Raw genomic sequence first — 20,986 nt, forward strand, 5'->3', positions numbered from 1 at the left:
AGGCTGTGTGACAGGTGGCGCTAGTGGTAAAAAACCCAGCTGCTAATGCAGGAGACATAAGAGACGTGGGTTTAATCCCTGGGTTGGGAACATCCCCTGGAGGCAGTGGTAACCAACTCCATTATTCTTGCCTGGAGAATCCTTTGGACAGAGGAGCCTGGCGGGCTACAGTCCACAGGGTTGCAAAAAAGTCAGAGATGACTGAAGCGACTTAGCATGCACACATGTGGGCGGGGCCGAGGGCTAGCCTCAGCTCATCAGCAGAGCTGGCACGCCCTACTGCACCCTTCTCTTCTGTCAGCAGAGTGTGAGAATCCAAATGTCAGAGCCTCCTGTGCATTTTCGTTCCTTATCGTGGATGAGGACTTGTGGGGTTGCCATTCATGGGTGAGACAGCTCTGCAGGCACATCTTCACACTCACTGTCACACATGCATACACATCGAGACACATGCCAACAAAGAGATATGCCAACACTTGCCCATGAAATCACCAACACGTATAAACATCCTGTTATGTGCAGTTACATATATACCAAAAGTATGAACATACATAGATGAATGCAATGCATTTACACACACGATGCACACATTTGATCATGTCCAGAAATATTTTCAGACTGCCTTCTAGCCAATGCCCTCCTGGCTGGCAAAGGCTACCAAAATGATGGATTAGAAGAAAGGGAAGGGAGACCATTTTCAAAAGAAAAGACACCACCAGCATTCTGTCCAGCCACTTCGGGGAATGTCACTTGTTGAGCGCAGGCACAGTTCCCTTACCACGGTGAAAGAGAACTTGACTGAAGTTAAAGACAAATGATAGTCTAATCTGGATCAAAGTGGTAAATATGACAATCATATATGAGAAATTCATCCTTGAGATTATTGTCCTGTTCTCCTCTCTTATTCGGAGAAGGCAATGGCAACCCACTCCAGTTCTCTTGCCTGGAAAATCCCATGGATGGAGGAACCTGCTAGGCTGCAGTCCATGGGGTCGCTGGGAGTCGGACACGACTGAGCGACTTCACTTTCACTTTTCACTTTCATGCATTGGAGAAGGAAATGGCAACCCACTCCAGTGTTCTTGCCTGGAGAATCCTAGGGACCAAGGAGCCTGGTGGGCTGTCGTCTATGGGGTCGCACAGAGTCGGACACGACTGAAGCGACTTAATGCTAATGCTCCTCTCTTATTCCCAAAGCTGTGAAGAGAAACATGACCAGCCAAGAGTTCTACTGTGACTGTTAGGATTTAGCTAGGAGATTTCAAGTCCAGGGCTTCCCAAAGATATTACCAGTGATGTTGATGTTATATGGGCTGATTTTATGTGGTGGCCAGACGTGGCATCAAGTCAGACTCAATCAGATAGTGACAGAGTTATTCCATTACTCCTTCCATCCTGCTCAGTTTGTTAAGGAAGTGTCATCCTGAAGCCGCTGTACCCTTAATCCCTTTATAACATGTACTCTGACAGTCTCAAGCTCAGGGGTGACAATGCTTAACTAGAACCTCATGCTTAACAACGAGAGCAATCACTAGTCCAAACCACCGAGTTTTACTGATAAAGAAACTCAGGAGTCCCAAGTCACACTGACCCAGGAGCAGCACCCAGGCCTGCTGGCTGGCTTGATTGTTGAGACCTTGTCAACCCTCTCTGTATTATTCCCACGTTCCTGTCTGTTCCACTTTGTTTTGGTTCCTGGGAGATTCCTTTTCACTCTAGGCAGGCAGCATTCACCCCAAGAAAACCAACAAATACTTATTGCTTGTTCTATGGATGGCACTGTCCTAGATGCTTCAGAGGAAGAGGGACATAAAAGGAGATTTGTTCAAAGGAGTGAAAGCATGAGAGTGCAACGAAACCATGCCCTTTGAAGAACAGCTGCAGGAAGAGGGGAGGCTGTACAGGAAGAAGAGACTTGGAGAGGTGTGTTCACTGAAGGACTGACATGAGGCTTGTGCCACATGACCTGATCCAGGCGCATTTGGCAGAAGTTACAGGAAACAGATGCTGTCTGAATAGGAGGAAGATATTTTTGATGGCGAGTGTAGTGCAACAGTGGCTATTATGGGGGTGAGAGAGAGTTTCCCCATTTCTGAAGATGTTCAAGTGATAAATCATTTATAGAGATGTACTTGGTGCCCACCCATGGTTCTCCAGGGTACTAGGTACAGATAGAGGAAGGGCAAAGCATCACATGGGACCAGAGACCAACTGCTTCCTCTTACATGCCTAGCTCTGACATTGTGTGATTTGAAATTATTAGTAGGTAGGCCAGGATGTATGGATTCTATTGGACAGTTAAACAAGATGAGACACATAGAGGCAAATCGTTTTCCTAATGCCCAAGGAGTCATACGCAGTTGGACTCCAGATCATACTAGTCTTCTGATGACTGGTCCAATGTTCTGTTCACCTTCTGTGCTGTGTGTTAAGTCGCTTCAGTTGTGTCAGACTCTTTGCGACCCCCATGGACTGTAGCCTGCCAGGCTCCTCGGTCCATGGGTTTCTCCAGGCAAGAAACTGGAGTGGGTTGCCATGTTCTCCCCCAAGGGATCTTCTTCACCCAGGGATCGAACCTGCATCTCTTACGTCTCCTGCATTGGCAGGTGGATTCTTTACCACTAGCCCTGTTATAGGTGTGCAGGGTTATGAGAAGATGCTTTTCCAATTCTGGATGATCACAAGGGCACTTGAACAGGATTTCTTGTTTCCATTCAACTCCCAACCCCCCCACCTTCCCACTTTCTGCCTAATCAGCTCTCCACAAGGCAGCCTGCAGGATCTTTTGAAAAACATTGATTACATCCTGTTTCTTTGTTGCTTAAAACCCATCAAAGCTCTCCTCTTACACTTGGAATAAAATTCAACACCTCAGTGGCCCTGTGTGGTCTGGCCCTTGGTTCTCTCACCATTGCCGCTACAACATGGATTCTGTAACTCCAGTCACACGGAAATTTGTTTGATCCTTCATACTCAAAAGCCTCTTACCCTTAGCACACGCTGCTCTTTCCCGTGATCAATGCATCAACCCTATTCATCCTTCAGACCTCAGCCTAGTCCTCACTCTTTCAGCGTTCGAGCTTATGACTTTCAGATCCCCATGCAGCTCACATCACAGTTGATGTCTGACATCTATTTGTGTGAGTGACTGTCAGTTGTGCCCCTCGAGCACGTTCTCTGTGAGAGTAAAGGAACTTACAGCTCTTTTGTGCCCTGTGGAATCTCTAGCACCCAGTACACACTCAGCCTCAATAACAAGTGAATTGCATGGATGCCACCTCTTTTAGAACTGGATGGCTCCATTCATGTTAGACTCTAGAGCTCAGGAATAACTTTCAGGGCCAGGATAATTCTAACCTGCTTATGTTTCGCCATGTCTGGAGTTATGGCCCCAAACTGTGTGTTCAGGATAGCCACATTATGTGAACTGAGAGACCCAGCTAAAGTCTCCCCACTTGGGGCTCATCTGGTGAAGCTCAAAGTCTTTCCAAGAAAGGTCCTGGTCTGTGGGTCCCTTTTCCCTGTTCTTTAATGAATATTTATCAGCTGGGTGTTGAGAGAAGCATACCCTATAGAGGATTCCCCACATCCCCCTACTTGATGAAGATAGCAAAGAAAAATTCTTCTGCTCCACAGCCAGGAGAATAACTGTCATCGTGGAATAGCTGAGGGGCTGGGAGAAGGGGCTCTTCAAAATGAGACATGATTCCAATGCTTTGTTTATATTCAGGCTATAATATGGAACTTGAGTGTGAGTGAACCCCCTTTCAGTTCAGACCTGGCACAGGCAAAGCGGAGCCTCCACGTGAGAAGTCTGTATGTTCCCAGCTCCATCCCAGAGGCAGGGAGCTGGAGTTATTTAATATTAGAAGCTAGGACTGGCAGTGAGAGTCTTTGCTGCTTCAGTGACCAGCCCCATATCCTTGGCAAGCTTCCCACCTGGCTGGGCCTCAGTCTCCTTTCCGTTTAGTGGGTGAGACTAACCCTGTCTCGTGGTGGGAAACCAAAACTTTCAGAACTAGAAAGATTCTTAGTCCATTTTTTTTTTCCTTTAATGGATACAAGCTATTGCAATTCAAATGGTAGAGGGGAAAGTACTCTGAAAGGTGCTGTTGAAACAGAAGACATTATTTTGATGATGATGGTGTTTCTCCCAGGGAGTCACAGGGCAAAGAACCACTTTTCTTAGTAGGGATGGAACAACTATAATCTGAACCCCTTGAAGTTCTGCGTAATCACCTGAATTTTATTAGTCTTGTAACTTGGCATAGCTCTTCACCTGAATTTTATTAGTCTTATAATATGGCATAGCTCTTTGCCAAACTTCCTAGATGATCGAGGAAACACTATGTTCCCCCAGAATTGGCCACGATTTATGTGGCTTGTTGGACTTTTATCTTACTTGAACTTGATTCATAGCCCTGTGAAGTAGACAGGAGAGGAATGAATGCCCCCATCTGACAGACCAAAGAACCACAGGTCAGGGACGTAAAGGGACTTGTCCAGCGTCACGCAGTGAGGCAGAGCTGGGACTAGCACCCAGGACTTTGTATTTCCTGTCCACTCCAGCCACTGCAGAGTACTCCCTACTTCACCAACTTATGATCTGTCTGTAGAAGGACATGGACTTCCTCACCCCATGACGACTCTGTGATGCTGGATCATGGCCAACACTCAACTCTTTTTTTTTTTTTTTTAACTTTGGGACTATTTTGATTGATTGATTGATTGAAGTATAGATGATTTACAGCATTGTATTAATTTCTGCTCTATAACAAAGTGATTCAATTGTGCACCTATTCATCCTTTTTTAATATTCTTTCCTATTGTGGTTTATCATAGGACTGAATATAGTTCTCTATACTATTCAGTAGGACCTTATTTATCCATCCTGTGTGTAATAGTTTATATCTGCTAACCCCAGTTTCCCACTCCATCCCTTCCCCAACCCCTTTCCCTTTGGCAGCCACATTCCTGTTCTCTATGGCCTTGAGTCTTTTTCTGTTTCATATAGATTCATTTGTGTCCAATTTTAGATACTACATATAAGTGATACCATATGATATTTATCTTCCTCTGCCTGGCTTACTTCACTCATTATGACACTCTCTAGGTCCATCCATGTTGCTGCAAATGGCATTATTTCATTCTTTTTATGGCTGAGTAGTATTCCATTGCATATGTGTACCATCTTCTTTATCTTTATGGATAAAGAAGATGGACATTGAGGTTGTTTCCCTGTCTTGGCTGTTGTGAATGGTGCTGCTATGAACATAGGGGTGCATGCATCTTTTGGATTAAATTTTTGTCTGGATATATGCCCAGGAATGTTCGCCTCTTGTAATGTTCCCCAGAACCTTTGGAATCCACCCAAAGCAGTTTGGCCACCATCATCTTCACAGAATTAGAAACCTGTTTGCATTTTTGTTGTTGTTGTTGAATAACAAGTCACTACAAGTTTAGTAACTCACTGATGATCTCCTAGTTCTGTAGGTCGGAAGTCTGAGTGAGGGTGTCTAGACTCTACTCAGTGTCTCGCCAGGCTGAAATCAACATATTGGCTGGGGCTGTGGTTCTCATTTGGAAGTTGGGGTCTTCTTTTATGCTCACTGGCTGTTTGCAGAATTCATCTCCTTGTGGTTGTGGGAATGAGGCCGTCATTTCCTTGTTGACTGTCCACCAGGGGCTGGTCTCAGCTCCTGGAAGCTGCCAGCATCCCTCATCATCTGCCCCCTCCGCCTTCAAGCAAGTGAGAGTGTAGCAAATCCCTTAATTCTTCCAATTTTTCTGACTTCTAGCTCTGGAGAAAACGCTCTGCTTTTAAAGGGCTTATCAGATTGGGTGATGGCCATCTGGATAATCTTAAAGTCAACTGGCTTGGGACTTTAATTACATTTGTCTAGTCTCTTCACAGGAGTACCTAGGTTTGGGTTTGGATCACCAAGAGACAGGAACTTTTTGAACTGCATGTATCATACTGATTATTCACTCATTTTACAAGCATTGCTTATACAATAGGTACTGTTGGGCACAGGGACTGGGGGAGATAAAAGTGAATACACCACAGTCTCTTCCTTCCAGGAAGAAAATGAGAAAGTGGTGGGCAAACAGAGGCTTTGGGGTCAGATACTTTGATTCTCTGTGGAGTGTTGTGTTTGGAGCACAGAGTCTGGAGCATAGCGATCACTCAGTAAAGCCATCATCACTATGTTATATAAATATCATAAACAGTGATTATAGCTTTATCTTGATCATGTGACAAGTAAGAAAGCAATACTAAGGGAACACAGAAGCGCTTGCTAAGCAGAGGTTGGGAAAAGTTACCAGTGGAGGAGAAACTTGTACTCCTTGAAGTATGAGTAGGAGACTGCCAAGGTGGGAGAAGGGAGGGGGGGGCTAGAGATAAGAAGGAGCTGAGTGGGGTATCACCTTCTCTGTGAACTTCCCTGCCTTTGCCATCAGAGCACTGGGTAGCCCTTTCTGTATCCGTGTTATACCACGATCATTCTGCTCTTAAAATTCTAACCCTGCTGGGGTGATGATTTAAGATGTCACTATGATTATTTATAGGAGAAGGCAATGGCACCCCACTCCAGTACTCTTGCCTGGAAAATCCCATGGATGGAGGAGCCTGGAAGGCTGCAGTCCATGGGGTCGCTGAGGGTCGGACACGACTGAACGACTTCACTTTCACTTTTCACTTTCATGCATGGGAGAAGGAAATGGCAACCCACTCCAGTGTTCTTGCCTGGAGAATCCCAGGGACGGGGAAACCTGGTGGGCTGCCGTCTGTGGGGTCGCACAGAGTCGGACACGACTGAAGTGACTTAGCAATAGCAATGATTATTTATGGTATTTACTCTTTAACATTGATGATGATGGGTTGAACTAAAACAGAGCCCATAGATAGTGGGAGAAGCAGGCTGACTGGAGTGGTGAAGATATATAAGGGTTTGATGATCCATAGGGGCAGAGGCAGTGAGAGAGAGAAATGCTCAATTGCCAGTCCTTGCCCACCGGGTAAATGCATTCTGACGTGGCCTGGGGAGCCAGATGCTGCCTGCTAGATGCTGGTCTCCTCTGGAAAATGACATTTTTTTCCCTTTGGTCAGTGAGACACTAAGCATACCATTAAACGCATAACTTGGTGCTAGTGAAAGACAGAAAGGATCTGGCTAGACCATCTTTGGGTTCTGATAGTTAGCATTTCCTTTTTGGTCATGGATTTGGATTCAACACAGGCCTTTAAATGTGTATTTCTAATCTCACAGCTTGGATTTGTCTTTCTAGATGAGGTAGTGGGCATTTTTTTTTTTCCTATAAAAGGCTAGGTAGTAAATATTTCAGGCTTTGAAGGCCTTCTAGTCTCTGCTGTACTCCTCATCCCTGCTGGTGTAGTGTGAAAATAGCCACAGAAAACGTGCACACACGTGCACATGGCTGGGTTCTGTTACAACCTGCATCACAGAAACAGCGGGCTGGATGTAGCCTGTGGCCTGTAGTTCAGTGACTTCTGCCCTCAGTCTTACTCTGAATCGCAGAGATCTTTGATTGAAGTGAATACACTATTTTGACTTTTTTTTTTTTTAATCATCTATCCAGTTATTAGGCTTCCCAGGTGGCGCAGTGGTGAAGAATCTGCCTGCCACACGAGAGGCTTAGGTTTCGATCCCTGGGTCTGAAGTTCCCCTGGGGTAGGAAATGGCAACCTCCTGGCAGGCACAGGAGCCTGGCAGGCTACAGTCCATGGGGTCACAAAGTGTTGGACCTGACTGAGTGACTGAACATGCATCCAGTTATTAGTACCACTCACAAACACCTGAAGTACTACAGTGATCCATTTGCCAGTTACTTTTGTGCTATCCTCATGGAGAAAGGTGAAGGCATTGTTTAGGAGATTAGGCTCAGGGGCCAGACAAGACAGGATGGTCCTGCCGTGTTAACTTATTGGTTGTATGATATTGGGCAAGTCATTAAATCTCTTTGTGCTTGTTTCTTCATAAAATGGAGTGCTAGTACTCATCTTAAAGGTATTCTTAGTAATGAGAAAGAAAAAAGTACCAATGAAGCCTGTAGCTCAGGGCCTGGAATGGAGAGAGTGTTTCAGGATGGAGGTGTGCAGACGGTGTTTGGAGCAATGTCCTGGTTGCAGGTGGGGCAGCAGGTGCTGTGGCCAGGGGCCTTTAAGAAAGCAGATACATGTGGCCAATGTAGGAAGTGGGACGGCGTTAAACAGGAATTAGCTTCTGATTTCATCAATCTCCCCCCTGCCCAGGACATCTGTCACAAGGAGTTAGATATGGACATTCTTCTTTATTTCAAAAGCTTTGTCCAAGAGGAAGGAGACAGAAGGGACACCTCCTGTGTGCCTTCATTCAGCTAAGCTCAAGAGGTCACTGAACTCAAGCTATTTCCCTTGGTCATCTGCTTCAAATGGCTATTTTTAAAAAGTAATGGAAACAGGAGCATGAAGGCAAGGACTTGGATGGCCCTCCTCTAAATTACTGAGAGATAAAGGTCCATCTTGACTAATTATTCAGCTGAGCTATGTTCAGAGAGAGGCTCACTTGGTATCGGGCCTTGAGGTTCCCAGGCTGGGGTAAATTACTGGCCAACTACAACAATTCCACTGATGAGTCCCCTTCATCCAAGATGCTATGCCTGAGTGGCAAAGCATCCCATTTTCACCAGCTGCAGATCACGCAGCGCTTCCCTGGTAGAGTGGAAGTGAGTTATGTTAATTGCCCAGCTGCTGGTCACTGTGTTCCAGCCCCAGAGGAGGGGGCAGGTCTGGGCTCGTGTGCTGAGTCCCAGGGTGGGAAACTGGGGGCTGGACAACAAGCTCCAACAAGAGCCTGGTACCCTTCCAGTAGAATTTGCCGAGCTGTGTTTCGAAGAGGGATGGTCTTATGTTCCTATTATTTTCCACTGAGATAAGCTTTAGGAGTGTAGTGTGGTTCACAAAAGAATGCACGTAGATCAATTTGTTCATTTTTTAATATTTACTGGTTCTTTGGCTCACTGTCTAAGTTTCAGTCTCTATAACTGAAAATGGAGATCCTGAATTTCATCTCATGAATTGTGAGAATTTGATGAGCAAGTCAAGTTTTGCATCTAGCACAGATTCAGCAGGACTCGAGATGTTCACTTGATGCATTGATGATGATGACATGGTGATGGTGGGGGTGATGATACAATGATGATGATGGTGGTGGCGGTGGTGGTGATGATGATTTCTTCTGGAAACATTCTGCTTAGTTTCTAGGCTCCATGCTCTCTTTAGTCTCCGTGTACTTTGCAGGTTGGTCCTGCTTAGTCTCCTTTGGTGGCTCTTCCTTTCTTGCTTAATCTTAAGTTCCTGTTGTGTCCAGAGCTCAGGCTTCAGCCCTCTTCCCATCCCTGTCTACCGTCTTACCACAGATGATCTCCTCCAAGCCCATAACTTTCATATGTGGATGCTGCTGCTGCTGCTGCTAAGTCGCTTTAGTCGTGTCCAACTTTGTGCGACCCCATAGACGGAAGCCCACCAGGCTCCCCCGTCCCTGGGATTCTCCAGGCAAGAACACTGGAGTGGGTTGCCATTTCCTTCTCCAATGCATGAAAGTGAAAAGTGAAAGTGAAGTTGCTCAGTCGTGTCTGACCCTCAGCGACCCCATGGACTGCAGCCTACCAGGCTCCTCCATCCATGGGATTTTCCAGGCAAGAGTACTGGAATGGGGTGCCATTGCCTTCTCTGATGTGGATGCTAACAGCTCCTAAATATCAATCTCCTGTCCTTCTGAACATGAAGTACTTATTCTTCTCCATCTTCCTCCTCTCAGGAAATGACACCATTGTGCCCCCTGCTATTTAGACCAAACACCAGGTGGACAGTTCTGACTTGTCTCTTTCCCTCACCTCCAGTCCATCAAATCCAGTCATCCTGCACAGTCCCTGGTAACATTTGAGATACTATTGAATATATACTAGCACCACATTTCCTTGTTTCTTCTCTTGTTCTTGAACAGCCTATGTCTACACAATAGCCAGAGGGACCTTTTAAAGCTGTAAATAGGATCATGTTGTTTCCCACCCCACTTAAAATCTGTCACACTTAGAAAATAAAATCCAAATGCCTTGATCAGGTGAACTTCATCTGGCCCTCCTCTAATCTCATCTGGTACTGTCTTTCCTGCCATGGCTCTGCCCCAGCCTCATTGGCTTTGTTCTAGTTCCTAGAACACACCAAAGTCTTTCCCACATTAAGACATATGCAGTTGTTCCCCCACCTGGAACTTACTTCCCTGAAAGTGTCCCAGTGCCCAGGCTTCTGCTCAGACATCAGCTCCTCACATAAACCCCTCCAAGTAATCTCTCTGCCATCCAGCTCTCTCATCTGACCTTGTTTTCTTTTCTTCATAGCATTTATCAAAGTGTAATGTGTTCTTTAAATAACCATATATTTATTGATTTGTTAATTCATTATTATCTGTCTCCTGCCACTAAAATGGAAGTCCAGCAAGGGCAGGGGGCTTTGTCATTCACTGCTGTATCCCTGGAACCTAGCAGGGTGCCTAGCACATAGTAGGTGCTCATTGAACACATGCTGAATAAATGAAGGATGGCACAATGTTTATTGAGCACTGACTACATACCAAGCCTGATGAGGAATACTTAAGAAGTTTCTTCTTAAGAAAGTCAATTCAATGGAATGAATGTGACACACATGAAGCAGTTGTGATACCTGGACTGGGGAGAACAGCATGGGGTGGGGAACAACATGATCCTATTTTCACTGATTAAGTGCTATGAAAGTACAGAGGTGCGGAAAGCCATGCCCAACTGGGAAATCTGAAGAGGTGGCCTGAAAGAGGAGCCGTTTACTGGGGATACACAGGGCAGGCAGGCTTTGGGTGTTCTGAAATAGAAAGAAAGGTATTTTCTGGAGCAGAAACAGCTTGTACTATGGTGGAGGCATGGGACAAGAACATGCCCACAGCACATTAACCGCCCAGCAGCAGCAGCCACTGTTCTGAGCACCTACTGTGAACTGCTTAGTGCGTGAAATACTTGACATTCAGTCTTCTAACGCCCATCACGCTCTTCAGGCCACACAAGCATATCCCACCCCCTTTTTGATAAATGAGGAAACTGAGGGTCAGACAGATGAAATTATTAAGCCCACAAAGCAAGTGATGGAGCTTATGCGTGAACCTGGGTCCATTGCATTCCAATGGTATGAGCTCATTGTGCTGAAAGTAGGTCCAGCTTGAACCAGGGCTGCCACCTCTCTCAAGGTTGCCCTTCTCAGGTCCCCAGTATCCCTTATCCATAGTTCCTAGACACAAAGGAATGGGGACATCACACTTGTGTTAGAAATGGAACTTCCTCCAACATACACTTTGTGGGGTAAGTTCTTAGAAAAAACCGCTCTCTCTTTATAGCTGGCTGCCTGCTGAAGGCGATGGCACCCCACTCCAGTACTCTTGCCTGGAAAATCCCATGGATGGAGGAGCCTGGTGGGCTGCAGTCCATGGGGTCGCTAAGAGTCGGACACGACTGAGTGACTTCACTTTCACTTTTCACTTTCCTGCATTGGAGAAGGAAATGGCAACCCACTCTAGTGTTCTTGCCTGGAGCATCCCAGGGACGGGGAAGCCTGGTGGGCTGCTGTCCATGGGGTCACACAGAGTCGGACACGACTGAAGTGACTTAGCGGCAGCAGCAGCAGCCTGCTGGACAGCCCATAATACTCAAACATATGTTTTTCCTGTACCCTCCTGAGAGCCCCTACCCTTTGCTGATCCACCAGCTGATTTTACAAGTGAAATGGGTTCTGGGAGACTGGGTCTCTGCTTTGGTGGGTCAGGTGAGGGTCTGAATTGCATCTGTGGCCCAGCATATCTGTCATTCGTGGTCCTTAGAGTAGGCAGCAGATTTAGATGTGGGATGTTGTGGGCTTTTTAAAAATAGACCCCAACCCATTAGCAAATGGGAGAGAAAATAACAGTGCGTGCGTCTCCTTTAATTAATGTTTGTTTTGCTGCCACACAAGGCATGCATTATAAGAAGCTGTTTTACTTAAAATAACCAATTGAAAAGCCTCCATTTGTCAGGTATTTTTTCACCCTACCCAGTTCCCTGCAAACTCAGACCTTCTCGCCCACGTATCCCCAGCCAAGCTGGTGGGGCAGCCCTGGAGGCTGAGAACAGCCTTCTTTCCTCACCCACAGCTCTCCCCATCATTTCATCAAGGGAACACTCGGTTCTTAGACATTGCAGACAGTTACGCCATAGGAATTCAGAAGCTGTACAGACCTCCTTTCTGTTCCATCCCTGCCATTTATTAATGGTGATTTAAGGCAGATTATTGCATATTCCTGAGCCTCAGTTTCATCTATCTGTGAAATGGGGATAATAACAGAACCAACCCAAAAGCGTTGTTGTGAGGATGAGCTGTAATGTGCTTCACTGGCCACCTGGACCTGAGGAGGTACCTGGTTCAAACAGATACTACTGCTCTGAAATGAAAGATGCCCTGGCAGGAGATTTTCAGTTGCTGTTAAGTGAAAAAAAGCAGATTATAAAACACTCTACTGTATGGCCAATTGGAAAATCAACTTTGGCAGATAAGTGGTCAGGAGTGTGTAATCTAAGAAATTACTGAGTCAGCTAGGAGGCTAGATTATGGGCTCTTTTTTTCCCCTTATCTTCTTTCTTCTATTTTTCTGACTTTCTAAATCAATACCTATAGAGTTTATAATATGTAGAAAAACCTAGAATGTAACAGTTAAATTAAGGACTGTGGCATCATCCAACCTGGACTCAAATCCCAGCTTCCTCTCTCACTGTGTGACCTTGGGACAGTGACTTAGTTTCAGCTCACTCATCTGTAAAATGGAGATAATAGCAACACCTCCTCATGTCAGCACTGAATACGGTTGTTATTCTTTCCAGTAATTTGGTAGGTGGCGGGGGGTCAGGAAGAGGGACAGAAGGGACTGATATAGTAGGGAGCTGAGGGACAGTCTCTCTGGGTGGGCGGCATTTAAGTTGAGAGCTGAGGATTGAGAACGATCCAGCTGGGTGAAGAATCTGAAGGAACAGCTTTCTAGACAGAGGAGATGGGAAGAGCAAAGGTTCAGGGACAGGAAAGGGCTTCATATGTTCAAGGGAACTGGCAGCATAGGATGAGTGTGGAGAGTAAGGAAAGGACTAGATTGAACAGAGTATCTGAAGCCAGGACATGGACTCTGTGTGTGATGATTAACCATCCAGCTGTTAGTGTCACCTCCTCCAAGAAGTCTGCCTGGCGGTGCTTCCTCTCCTCACTTCTCATTTCTTTGAACTGTTTGATTTTTCTTGCCAGTACCTTCCTTCATTCTGCTTTTTTGCACAGTTAGCACCATCCTAAATTATTAAATAATTTAAGGGCTTTTAGACTTCTTCATAATGATGTAGAACTCAGAACAGCCTCAGTATTTGTTAGTGAATTTGCATGAGGAATTCTATGAGGTCAAAAACTGATTTCAAAAATCTTAGGAGCACTTATTTTTGAGAAACATGCATCTCAAATATCCATAATTCTTACATAGTCATAAAATCATGTTTCCTCAGACCTGTGCTCTCCAAAGTGGTTGTCATAGAGCAAATTATTGCCTAAAGTTAAAATAATAAAACTGCATTTCTTTAAAAATATTACAAAAGGCTGGTCACAAATTTAGACTGAACTGTAAGGTAATACATGGATATTATATTAAACCACTAAGTTTGTGGTAATTTGTTACCCAGCAATGGAAAATTGAAGCGACTAGAAATCACTGTGGAGTGTGCCTTCAAGCCACCCACCTCTTGTGTCTGCCTTTTGAGGGTGGCTACAGTAAATCCCTACCCAGTATCCTATTCTCGCTGGGTCCGCTACTTACCCTTTATGGAAAAAGGGAAAGTTCTCTGATGGAAGCCTGCAGTCAAGAGAAAAGGCTTCAGTGTCAGCCTGCTTGGGATCAAAAGCCATTCTGTCAAGAACTAAGTGATGACCTTGGACAAGTTACCTAACCACACGCAGCCTCAGTTCCTCACCTGGCAGGCAGGATGCAGTAAGCAGAAAACCAGCCGCCCAACACTCTGTGTCCCAGTCCCTAGGTCCTGTGAATGTGTTGCATTAGATGGCAAAATAGACTTCCAATAGAGTTAAGGTTGGAGGTGGAGGTGGAGGGTTAGTGGCTAAGTCATGTCTGACTCTTGAGACCCCATGGACTGTAGCCTGCCAGTCTCCTCTGTCTATGGGATTCTCTAGGCAAGAACATTGGAGTGTGTTGCCATTTCCTTCTCCAGGGGATCTTTCTGACCTAGGAATTGAACCTAGGTCTCCTGCATTGCAGGCAGATTTTTTACCAACTGAACTACAGGGGAAGCCCCAGAGTTAAGGTAAGGAACCTTAAAGCAGGCTGACCATCCAGGTGGACTCAGTGTAATCACATTGGTCCTTCAAAGAGGAAGACAATTGATCAAATAGAAGAGACAGAAGAATAGCTAGGAGAGTTTTTAAGAGTGTAAGGTGTCCGACTCTTTGAGACCCCATGGACTATAGCTCATCAGGCTCCTTTGTCCATGGGATTCTCCAGGCAAAAATACTGGAGTGGGTAGCCATTCCCTTCTCCAGGAGATCTTCCCCACCCAGGAATCCACCCTGGGTCTCCTGCATTGCAGGCAGATTCTTTACCATCTGACATACCAGGGAAGCCCTAACAAACACAAGAAACTTTTCTGGCTTTGAAGATAGGGAAAGATGGCCATAAGCCAAGGAATGAGGAAGCTGGGAAGAGCCCTTAGCTGAAAGTCAGCAAGGAAACAAGGACCTGAGTCCTACAACCATAGAAATTAAAAATTTTCAAAAGCCTCAATGAGTGAGGAAATGGATTTTGCCTTAGAGCCCTCTGAAAGGAACAGAGGCCACTGCCACCCTTATTTTAGCTCAGCGACACTTGTACTGGACTTGTGACCTACATAACTGTAAGATGACAAATGTGTGTTATTTTAAGCTGCTAAGTTTTTTTATGGCAGCAATAGAAAACAAATGCAGGAATGTTGTGAAGAATAAATACATGTACATCATACAGGATAGAGACAGGCACATAGGAAGTGCCTAATCTGTGCTATGTTTTCTCACTATTATTTTTATTGGTCATTCACTGCTTGGCCACACTGATCTTCCCTATCTATTCTGAGCACTCTCATTTGTGCATACCTCTTAACTTCTTATTTCTCTGTGCATGTCCCTAGATACCCTTTCCAACTTCAAAATCCATCTCAGATGACATATTCTCCAGGAGATTTTCTCAACCCCATTTAGTTGGGTGCAGTAGCTTCCAATGCAATACATTTTTTGGCTGCTTTGCTAGCTATTATATTTATTTAAGCCCTAGGTTAGATGAAGGATTTTCTCTCATTACTAAATTCTGTATGCTATGATATGTTCCACTGTGATCACAAAACGATTCCCCAAATCTTTTCTTAAAACAACCAAATAGATTTCTTTTTTAAAAGAATTTTCTTTTGTCATGGCAAGAACACTCAGTATGAGATTTATCTTCCTAACACATTTGCAAACATACAATACAGTAAACTATAGGTGCACTGTTCTACAGCTGATCTCTAGAACATACTAGTCTTGCTTATCTGAAACTATGCCTGTTGATTAGCAAGTTCCCCTCTTCCCCTCCGCTACAGTCTCTGGCAGCTACTACTGCACTGTTTGATTCTATGTACTGAGTTATTTTAGACTCCTCATATAATTGGAGTTATGCAACATTTACCCTTACGTGACTAGCTGATTTCACTTAGCCCAATATCTTCAAGTGAAAGTGAAGTCGCTCAGTCCTGTCTGACTCTTTGCAACCCCATGGACTGTAGCCTACCACGCTCCTCCGTCCATGGGATTTTCCCAGGCAAGAGTACTGGAGTGGGTTGCTGTTTCCTTCTCCAGAGGATCTTCCCGACCCAGGGATCGAACCCAGGTCTCCTGCATTGTAGGCAGATGCTTTACTGTCTGAGCCACCAGGAAATATCTTCAAGGTTTATCTCTATTGTCCCATATGGCTGAATTTCCTTTTTAGGCTGAATAATATTCCAGTATGTGTATATAATCGGAGAAGGCAATGGCACCCCACTCCAGTACTCTTGCCTGGAAAATCCCATGGATAGAGGAGCCCGGTAGGCTGCAGTCCATGGGGTCGCAAAGAGTCGGACATGACTGAGCGACTAAACTTTCACTTTTCACTTTCCTGCATTGGAGAAGGAAATGGCAACCCACTCCAGTGTTCTTGCCTGGAGAATCCCAAGGATGGGGGAGCCTGGTGGCTGCCGTCTATGGGGTCACACAGAGTCGGACACGACTGAAGTGACTTAGCAGCAGCAGCATGTGTATATATTTTCTGTATTCATTCATCCACTGATGGAAATTTAGATTGTTCCATATCTTGACTCAGTGATTGCTCACATATTTTCTAATCAACAGGGTTGGAACTAAGACCTGACTGCCCTTCCATCCTTCTTTCATCCCTGCTGCAATTCTAGTGAATGCTGTCATGTGCCTGACTCTGTGCTGGGGATGCGGCAGAGAACAAGCCCCCCTCCCTCCCTGAGCTCCTGTTTGTCCAGGCTTGATGCCTGCCTCTCTGCACTCTCTCTGCCTTGTGTGCAACCTGTTTTTAGAGTGATCTTCCTCCACTCCTGCACAACTAGATCACAAGCAACTGACAGGCAGGGGTGGGATCTTAAACTTTGATTCCTTCACAATCTCTAATGTATTAGGCACCCAACAAATGTTCCTTGGATTAAAAACAAAGTTGAAAACAAAATTTACTTTAGATGCCAAACATTTGTTCTCTGCTTATATCCCCCAACACGTGTTCCCCAAACTGGTGTATTAATAGGGATTTGCATGTGCTTTTCTAGTTTATTATAGAGAATGTTAGCTGTCTATCTGCATGTATTTGAAAAAGAGATTAACAGGATCATCAACAATACATTTCATAAAACTCTTAAAACTGCCAAAGTAGTTTCTCAGTCTCTCTTTTCTTCTAAGAGACTCCAGTTCTTCCAGTGATTTATACTAAATTGACAGTTCTAATTAGCAATCATGAAAATGTAAGTTTTTAAAGCTATCACTGATAATAGCTTTATCAGCTATTAAAATTCTTTTCCAGGGATGTGATAGAACTTCTTCCCATAAGGGATGTCTTTCGTCTCATTGGCTGAATTTAGGTGAGAAAGGGAAGCCTGTGGGAGGGAAGAAGTTGGGAAAAGATTAACAGGGGAAGGTGTGTCTTAGGTATTAATACCTGCAGGGCCTCTGGGGGCTGATCACTTGCTGTTTACTGCATATGTGCTCTTGACCCAATGGGAATTTCAGGGAAGAACCTGTATTATTTTATGGCTCACCATTCTGGGTCCTGACATAACCCAGAAGCTGAGTCCTGGCCCAGACTGGGAGCCCAGTTTGTCTTCAGTCCATAGGGATTTAAGGGTCAACGTTGAATCAGATTTGATGCTGTCACTCTTGCCATTTATTCAACAGATACTTATCAGGTCCCTTCTGTGGGCCGGGCCTTGTGCTGACAATACTTCCTTCCCAGGCTTACCAGGGGGAGGACCTGAAGCTGAAACCTAAAGAATTGGTTCACTAGGGAAAGCCGTGTTGCAGGTAAGGTTGTTAAGGGCACAGACAATCACAAGCATCAAAGGTGTGGGAGTAATAATGGCTCGTCTTCCCCACCATTGCCCACCCCACTCCTCCGCCAGTGGAGGAATGTCAGAGGGCTACAGTAGGGGTCGTGGTGGGGAAGGGGCAGGGCAATGGGGGGATGAGACTGAGGAGGAGGCTGTACCAGGTCCTGGGGGACTGCAGAAGGTCTGTGGCAGAAAGGCAGTGAAGATGGAAGGCAGGTGGTGACGTTACTCGATTCACATAATTTGGCAAAATCACTCTACTGTGTAGAGTGAAGAATGGATTGGGGATCATGTGGCAAAAAGAATGGATGCATGGGAATGAGAAAGTAATACTCCAGGAGCCCAGAGTGGAGGAGGTGAGTACCTGGACTAAGTAATAGCAGCCAGGGTGGAGAAAAAGTGAGCAGACTTCAGTAGATTGAGAAGGTCGAATTTCTATTTGAAGATTGATTGGGTATAGAGGGTGAAGAAAGGAGTTCACTCATTTTTGAGGGCTCCATTTTTTGAGCACTTATTTAGTGCCAGACACTCTATAAGATGTATGTATTTATATTTCATCACATGTTGTGAAGGAAGATTTAGCTCCATTATGGACACGGTAAACTGAAACTTGTCAAGGTTAGGGGTCCTCCCATCAGCACACAGAGTGTCTGAGTCCAGAGTTTACCTGTGTCCCTACTCTTACTTCCTAGGATTCTGTTGGAGCATCTCAGAAGAGGATAGAGACATTTTCTCAGAAAGGGTAGTCTGCTTCCTGCACTTGCTGCTGTAGACGCAGCTACTACACCACCCTGGACAGTGACATCTACATCCTTGCATTTCCCTACCTATAGACATGTCTGCTGTTTCCTCTTCCATATACTGGCTGGATGGGTGTCAGCCTGAGTCCTGGTTAATGGTAGTCGCTTCAGTCGTGTCCAACTGTTTGTGACCCCATGGAGTGTAGCCCACCAGGTTCCTCTGTCCATGGGATTCTTCAGGCAAGAATACTGGACTGGGTTGCCATTCCCTTCTCCAGGGAATCTTCCCAACTCAAGGATTGAACCCAGGTCTCCTGCACTGCAGGCGGATTCTTCACTGTCTGAGCCACCAGGGAAGCCTGAGGCACTATTCCTAGGAGTTTGGAACTGGCCCTAAGCTACTGTCCCTGCCTCTCAGCCCCTGTACCCTGGTGGGGATGGGGACCTCTGTACTTTCCTTTAAGCTTCTTAACAGTTAACATTGAAATTAGTATTGAAAATCTTCCTGGGAGAAAGAAATGGGGTAAGACCCAGTGGGGAGAAAAAATGCCTGAGCTAAAGAAGTGGGGAGAGATACTTAATATATTAGAACTGTCGACTGGGGAGCAGTGATATTAATGGATGAGGTCCCAATGCATTTCCAGCCTGTTTCCTTATCTGTACATAAAACACAAGAGAGAGGATAATGCTTGCCTACCTCGTGGTTGTTGTACAGATCAAATACAATAGCAGATGACGGTACTTTGAAAATTGAAACACTCCTTGCAAATGAGAGGACAGAAAGTTTTGATATTGCAAGTTAGAATCAGAGACATACGTGCTGGAAGGTACCTTGGGGATCATCAAGGTCGTCCTGATTATTTTACAGGTGAGGAAAATCAGGCTGAGGCTCAGAGAGATTAAATGACTTTTCCCAATGTCACCCTCAAAATTAATGTTGAAACTTGGTTTAGAAGGCAAATCCCCTACCTCAGGCTGAGAGTTCTTTCTACTGTATTGCTTTGGAAGGATAACACAGTAACTGACCCAGTGGGCTTTGCAGTCAGACTGGGGTTTAACCTCCAGCTTTGCCACTTATTACTTGTGCGATCTCGGCCAATTCTCAGCTTTTTATCTGTTAAAAGGGAATTACCTGTGGCGGATTCATTTTGATATTTGGCAAAACTAATACAATTATGTAAAGTTTAAAAATAAAATAAAATAAAAAAAGATGGAATAGTTATAATTGCTAACTTGTAGCGTTATTATAAAGATTAAGTGGCATAATGCTTGCAGAAACTGGTTAAAAGTGGTAGTGATTATTATAATTAAATTCATATTTTGTATATTTGCCATATGTCATACCCCCCAATTGAGGACGACCTACTCTAAACTTCAGAGGTTTCTGACTGAACCCAATACACCCCTGACCTTAATTCATTTACTTGTATATTTTACTGATAGAATCAGATAAAGCCAAAGAGAAGACCATTTTCTAATGATCTTCAATACTAGCTCAAGCCTACTCCAAAAGCCTACTCCTAAGATTATCTATCTTAGTTCAAAGCCTCATCAAGGGGCTACGTGTGTACCTTGTTCTAGCTTAGCTGAATATTTTATGCAAATAACTGAGAAACAGTGGGGGTAGAAGAGGTAATTTGATTGATGTAGGATTAGAGGGTCCATCCTGTTTTCTCAGGGAAATCCTGTATTCAGAGATGTGAAGAGACTGGAAAATGAAGAGAACACAGAAGGTGTGCTTGGATCTTACTCTAGGGAACTGTGTGTGTGTGCTAAGTTGCTTCAGTCGTGTCCAACTCTTTATGACCCCATGGACTGTAGCCCGCCAGGTTCGTGGGATTCTGTCCATGGGATTCTCCAGGCAAGAGTACTGGAGTGGGTTGCCACGTGATATTCTCAACCAGGGATCGAACCTGTGTCTCTTAAATCTCCTGCATTGGCAGGCAGGTTCTTTACCACTAGCACTACTTAGGAAACCCAGGGAATTGTAGTTTACCTCATTAAAGGTAATCAGGATGAGACTGTCAAAGTTCAAAGCACCAGAGAAAAAAGAAGCTTGTTTGAATCCAGGGAGATGTCATTAGAAAGAGTTCTAGGTTCAGCCACCCCCAAACCCCAGCATCATACAAAAGGCTAAAGGCTGAGCCAGTGTCCCTGATACACAGGAATCATAAATCACTGTCATATGGGTTTAATTACATCTTGACAGTATGAAAAAGGCTCTTGCCTCTGCCCAGTTTCTCTGTCCAACTTCAGTCTATAGAAGTCTTTTAAAATTAATTTTGATTGGAGTATAGTTACTTTAGTTTCTACTGTATAGCAAAATGAACCAACTATATGTATACAAATATCCCATTTTAAAAAAATTCCCTTCCCATTTAGGTCACTACCGAGCATTGAGTAGAGTTCCTTGTGCTATACAGAGTGAAGTAAGGCAGAGAAAAACAAATACCATATATTAATGCATATATAGGGAATCTAGAAAAATAGTATCAATGATATTATTTGCAAAGCAGAAATAGAGACATAGATGTAGA

General features: G+C 44.7%; 1 protein-coding gene across 4 annotated transcripts in view; it reads right to left on the reverse strand.

Moving 5' to 3' along the window:
• Positions 1-20,986, reverse strand: part of GRIA1 (glutamate ionotropic receptor AMPA type subunit 1) — a 360,169-nt gene that overhangs the window by 45,746 nt on the left and 293,437 nt on the right. The window lies entirely within an intron of this gene.

This window comes from Bubalus bubalis, chromosome 9 (genome assembly GCF_019923935.1).
Source record: "Bubalus bubalis isolate 160015118507 breed Murrah chromosome 9, NDDB_SH_1, whole genome shotgun sequence".
Taxonomy (NCBI): domain Eukaryota; kingdom Metazoa; phylum Chordata; class Mammalia; order Artiodactyla; family Bovidae; genus Bubalus; species Bubalus bubalis.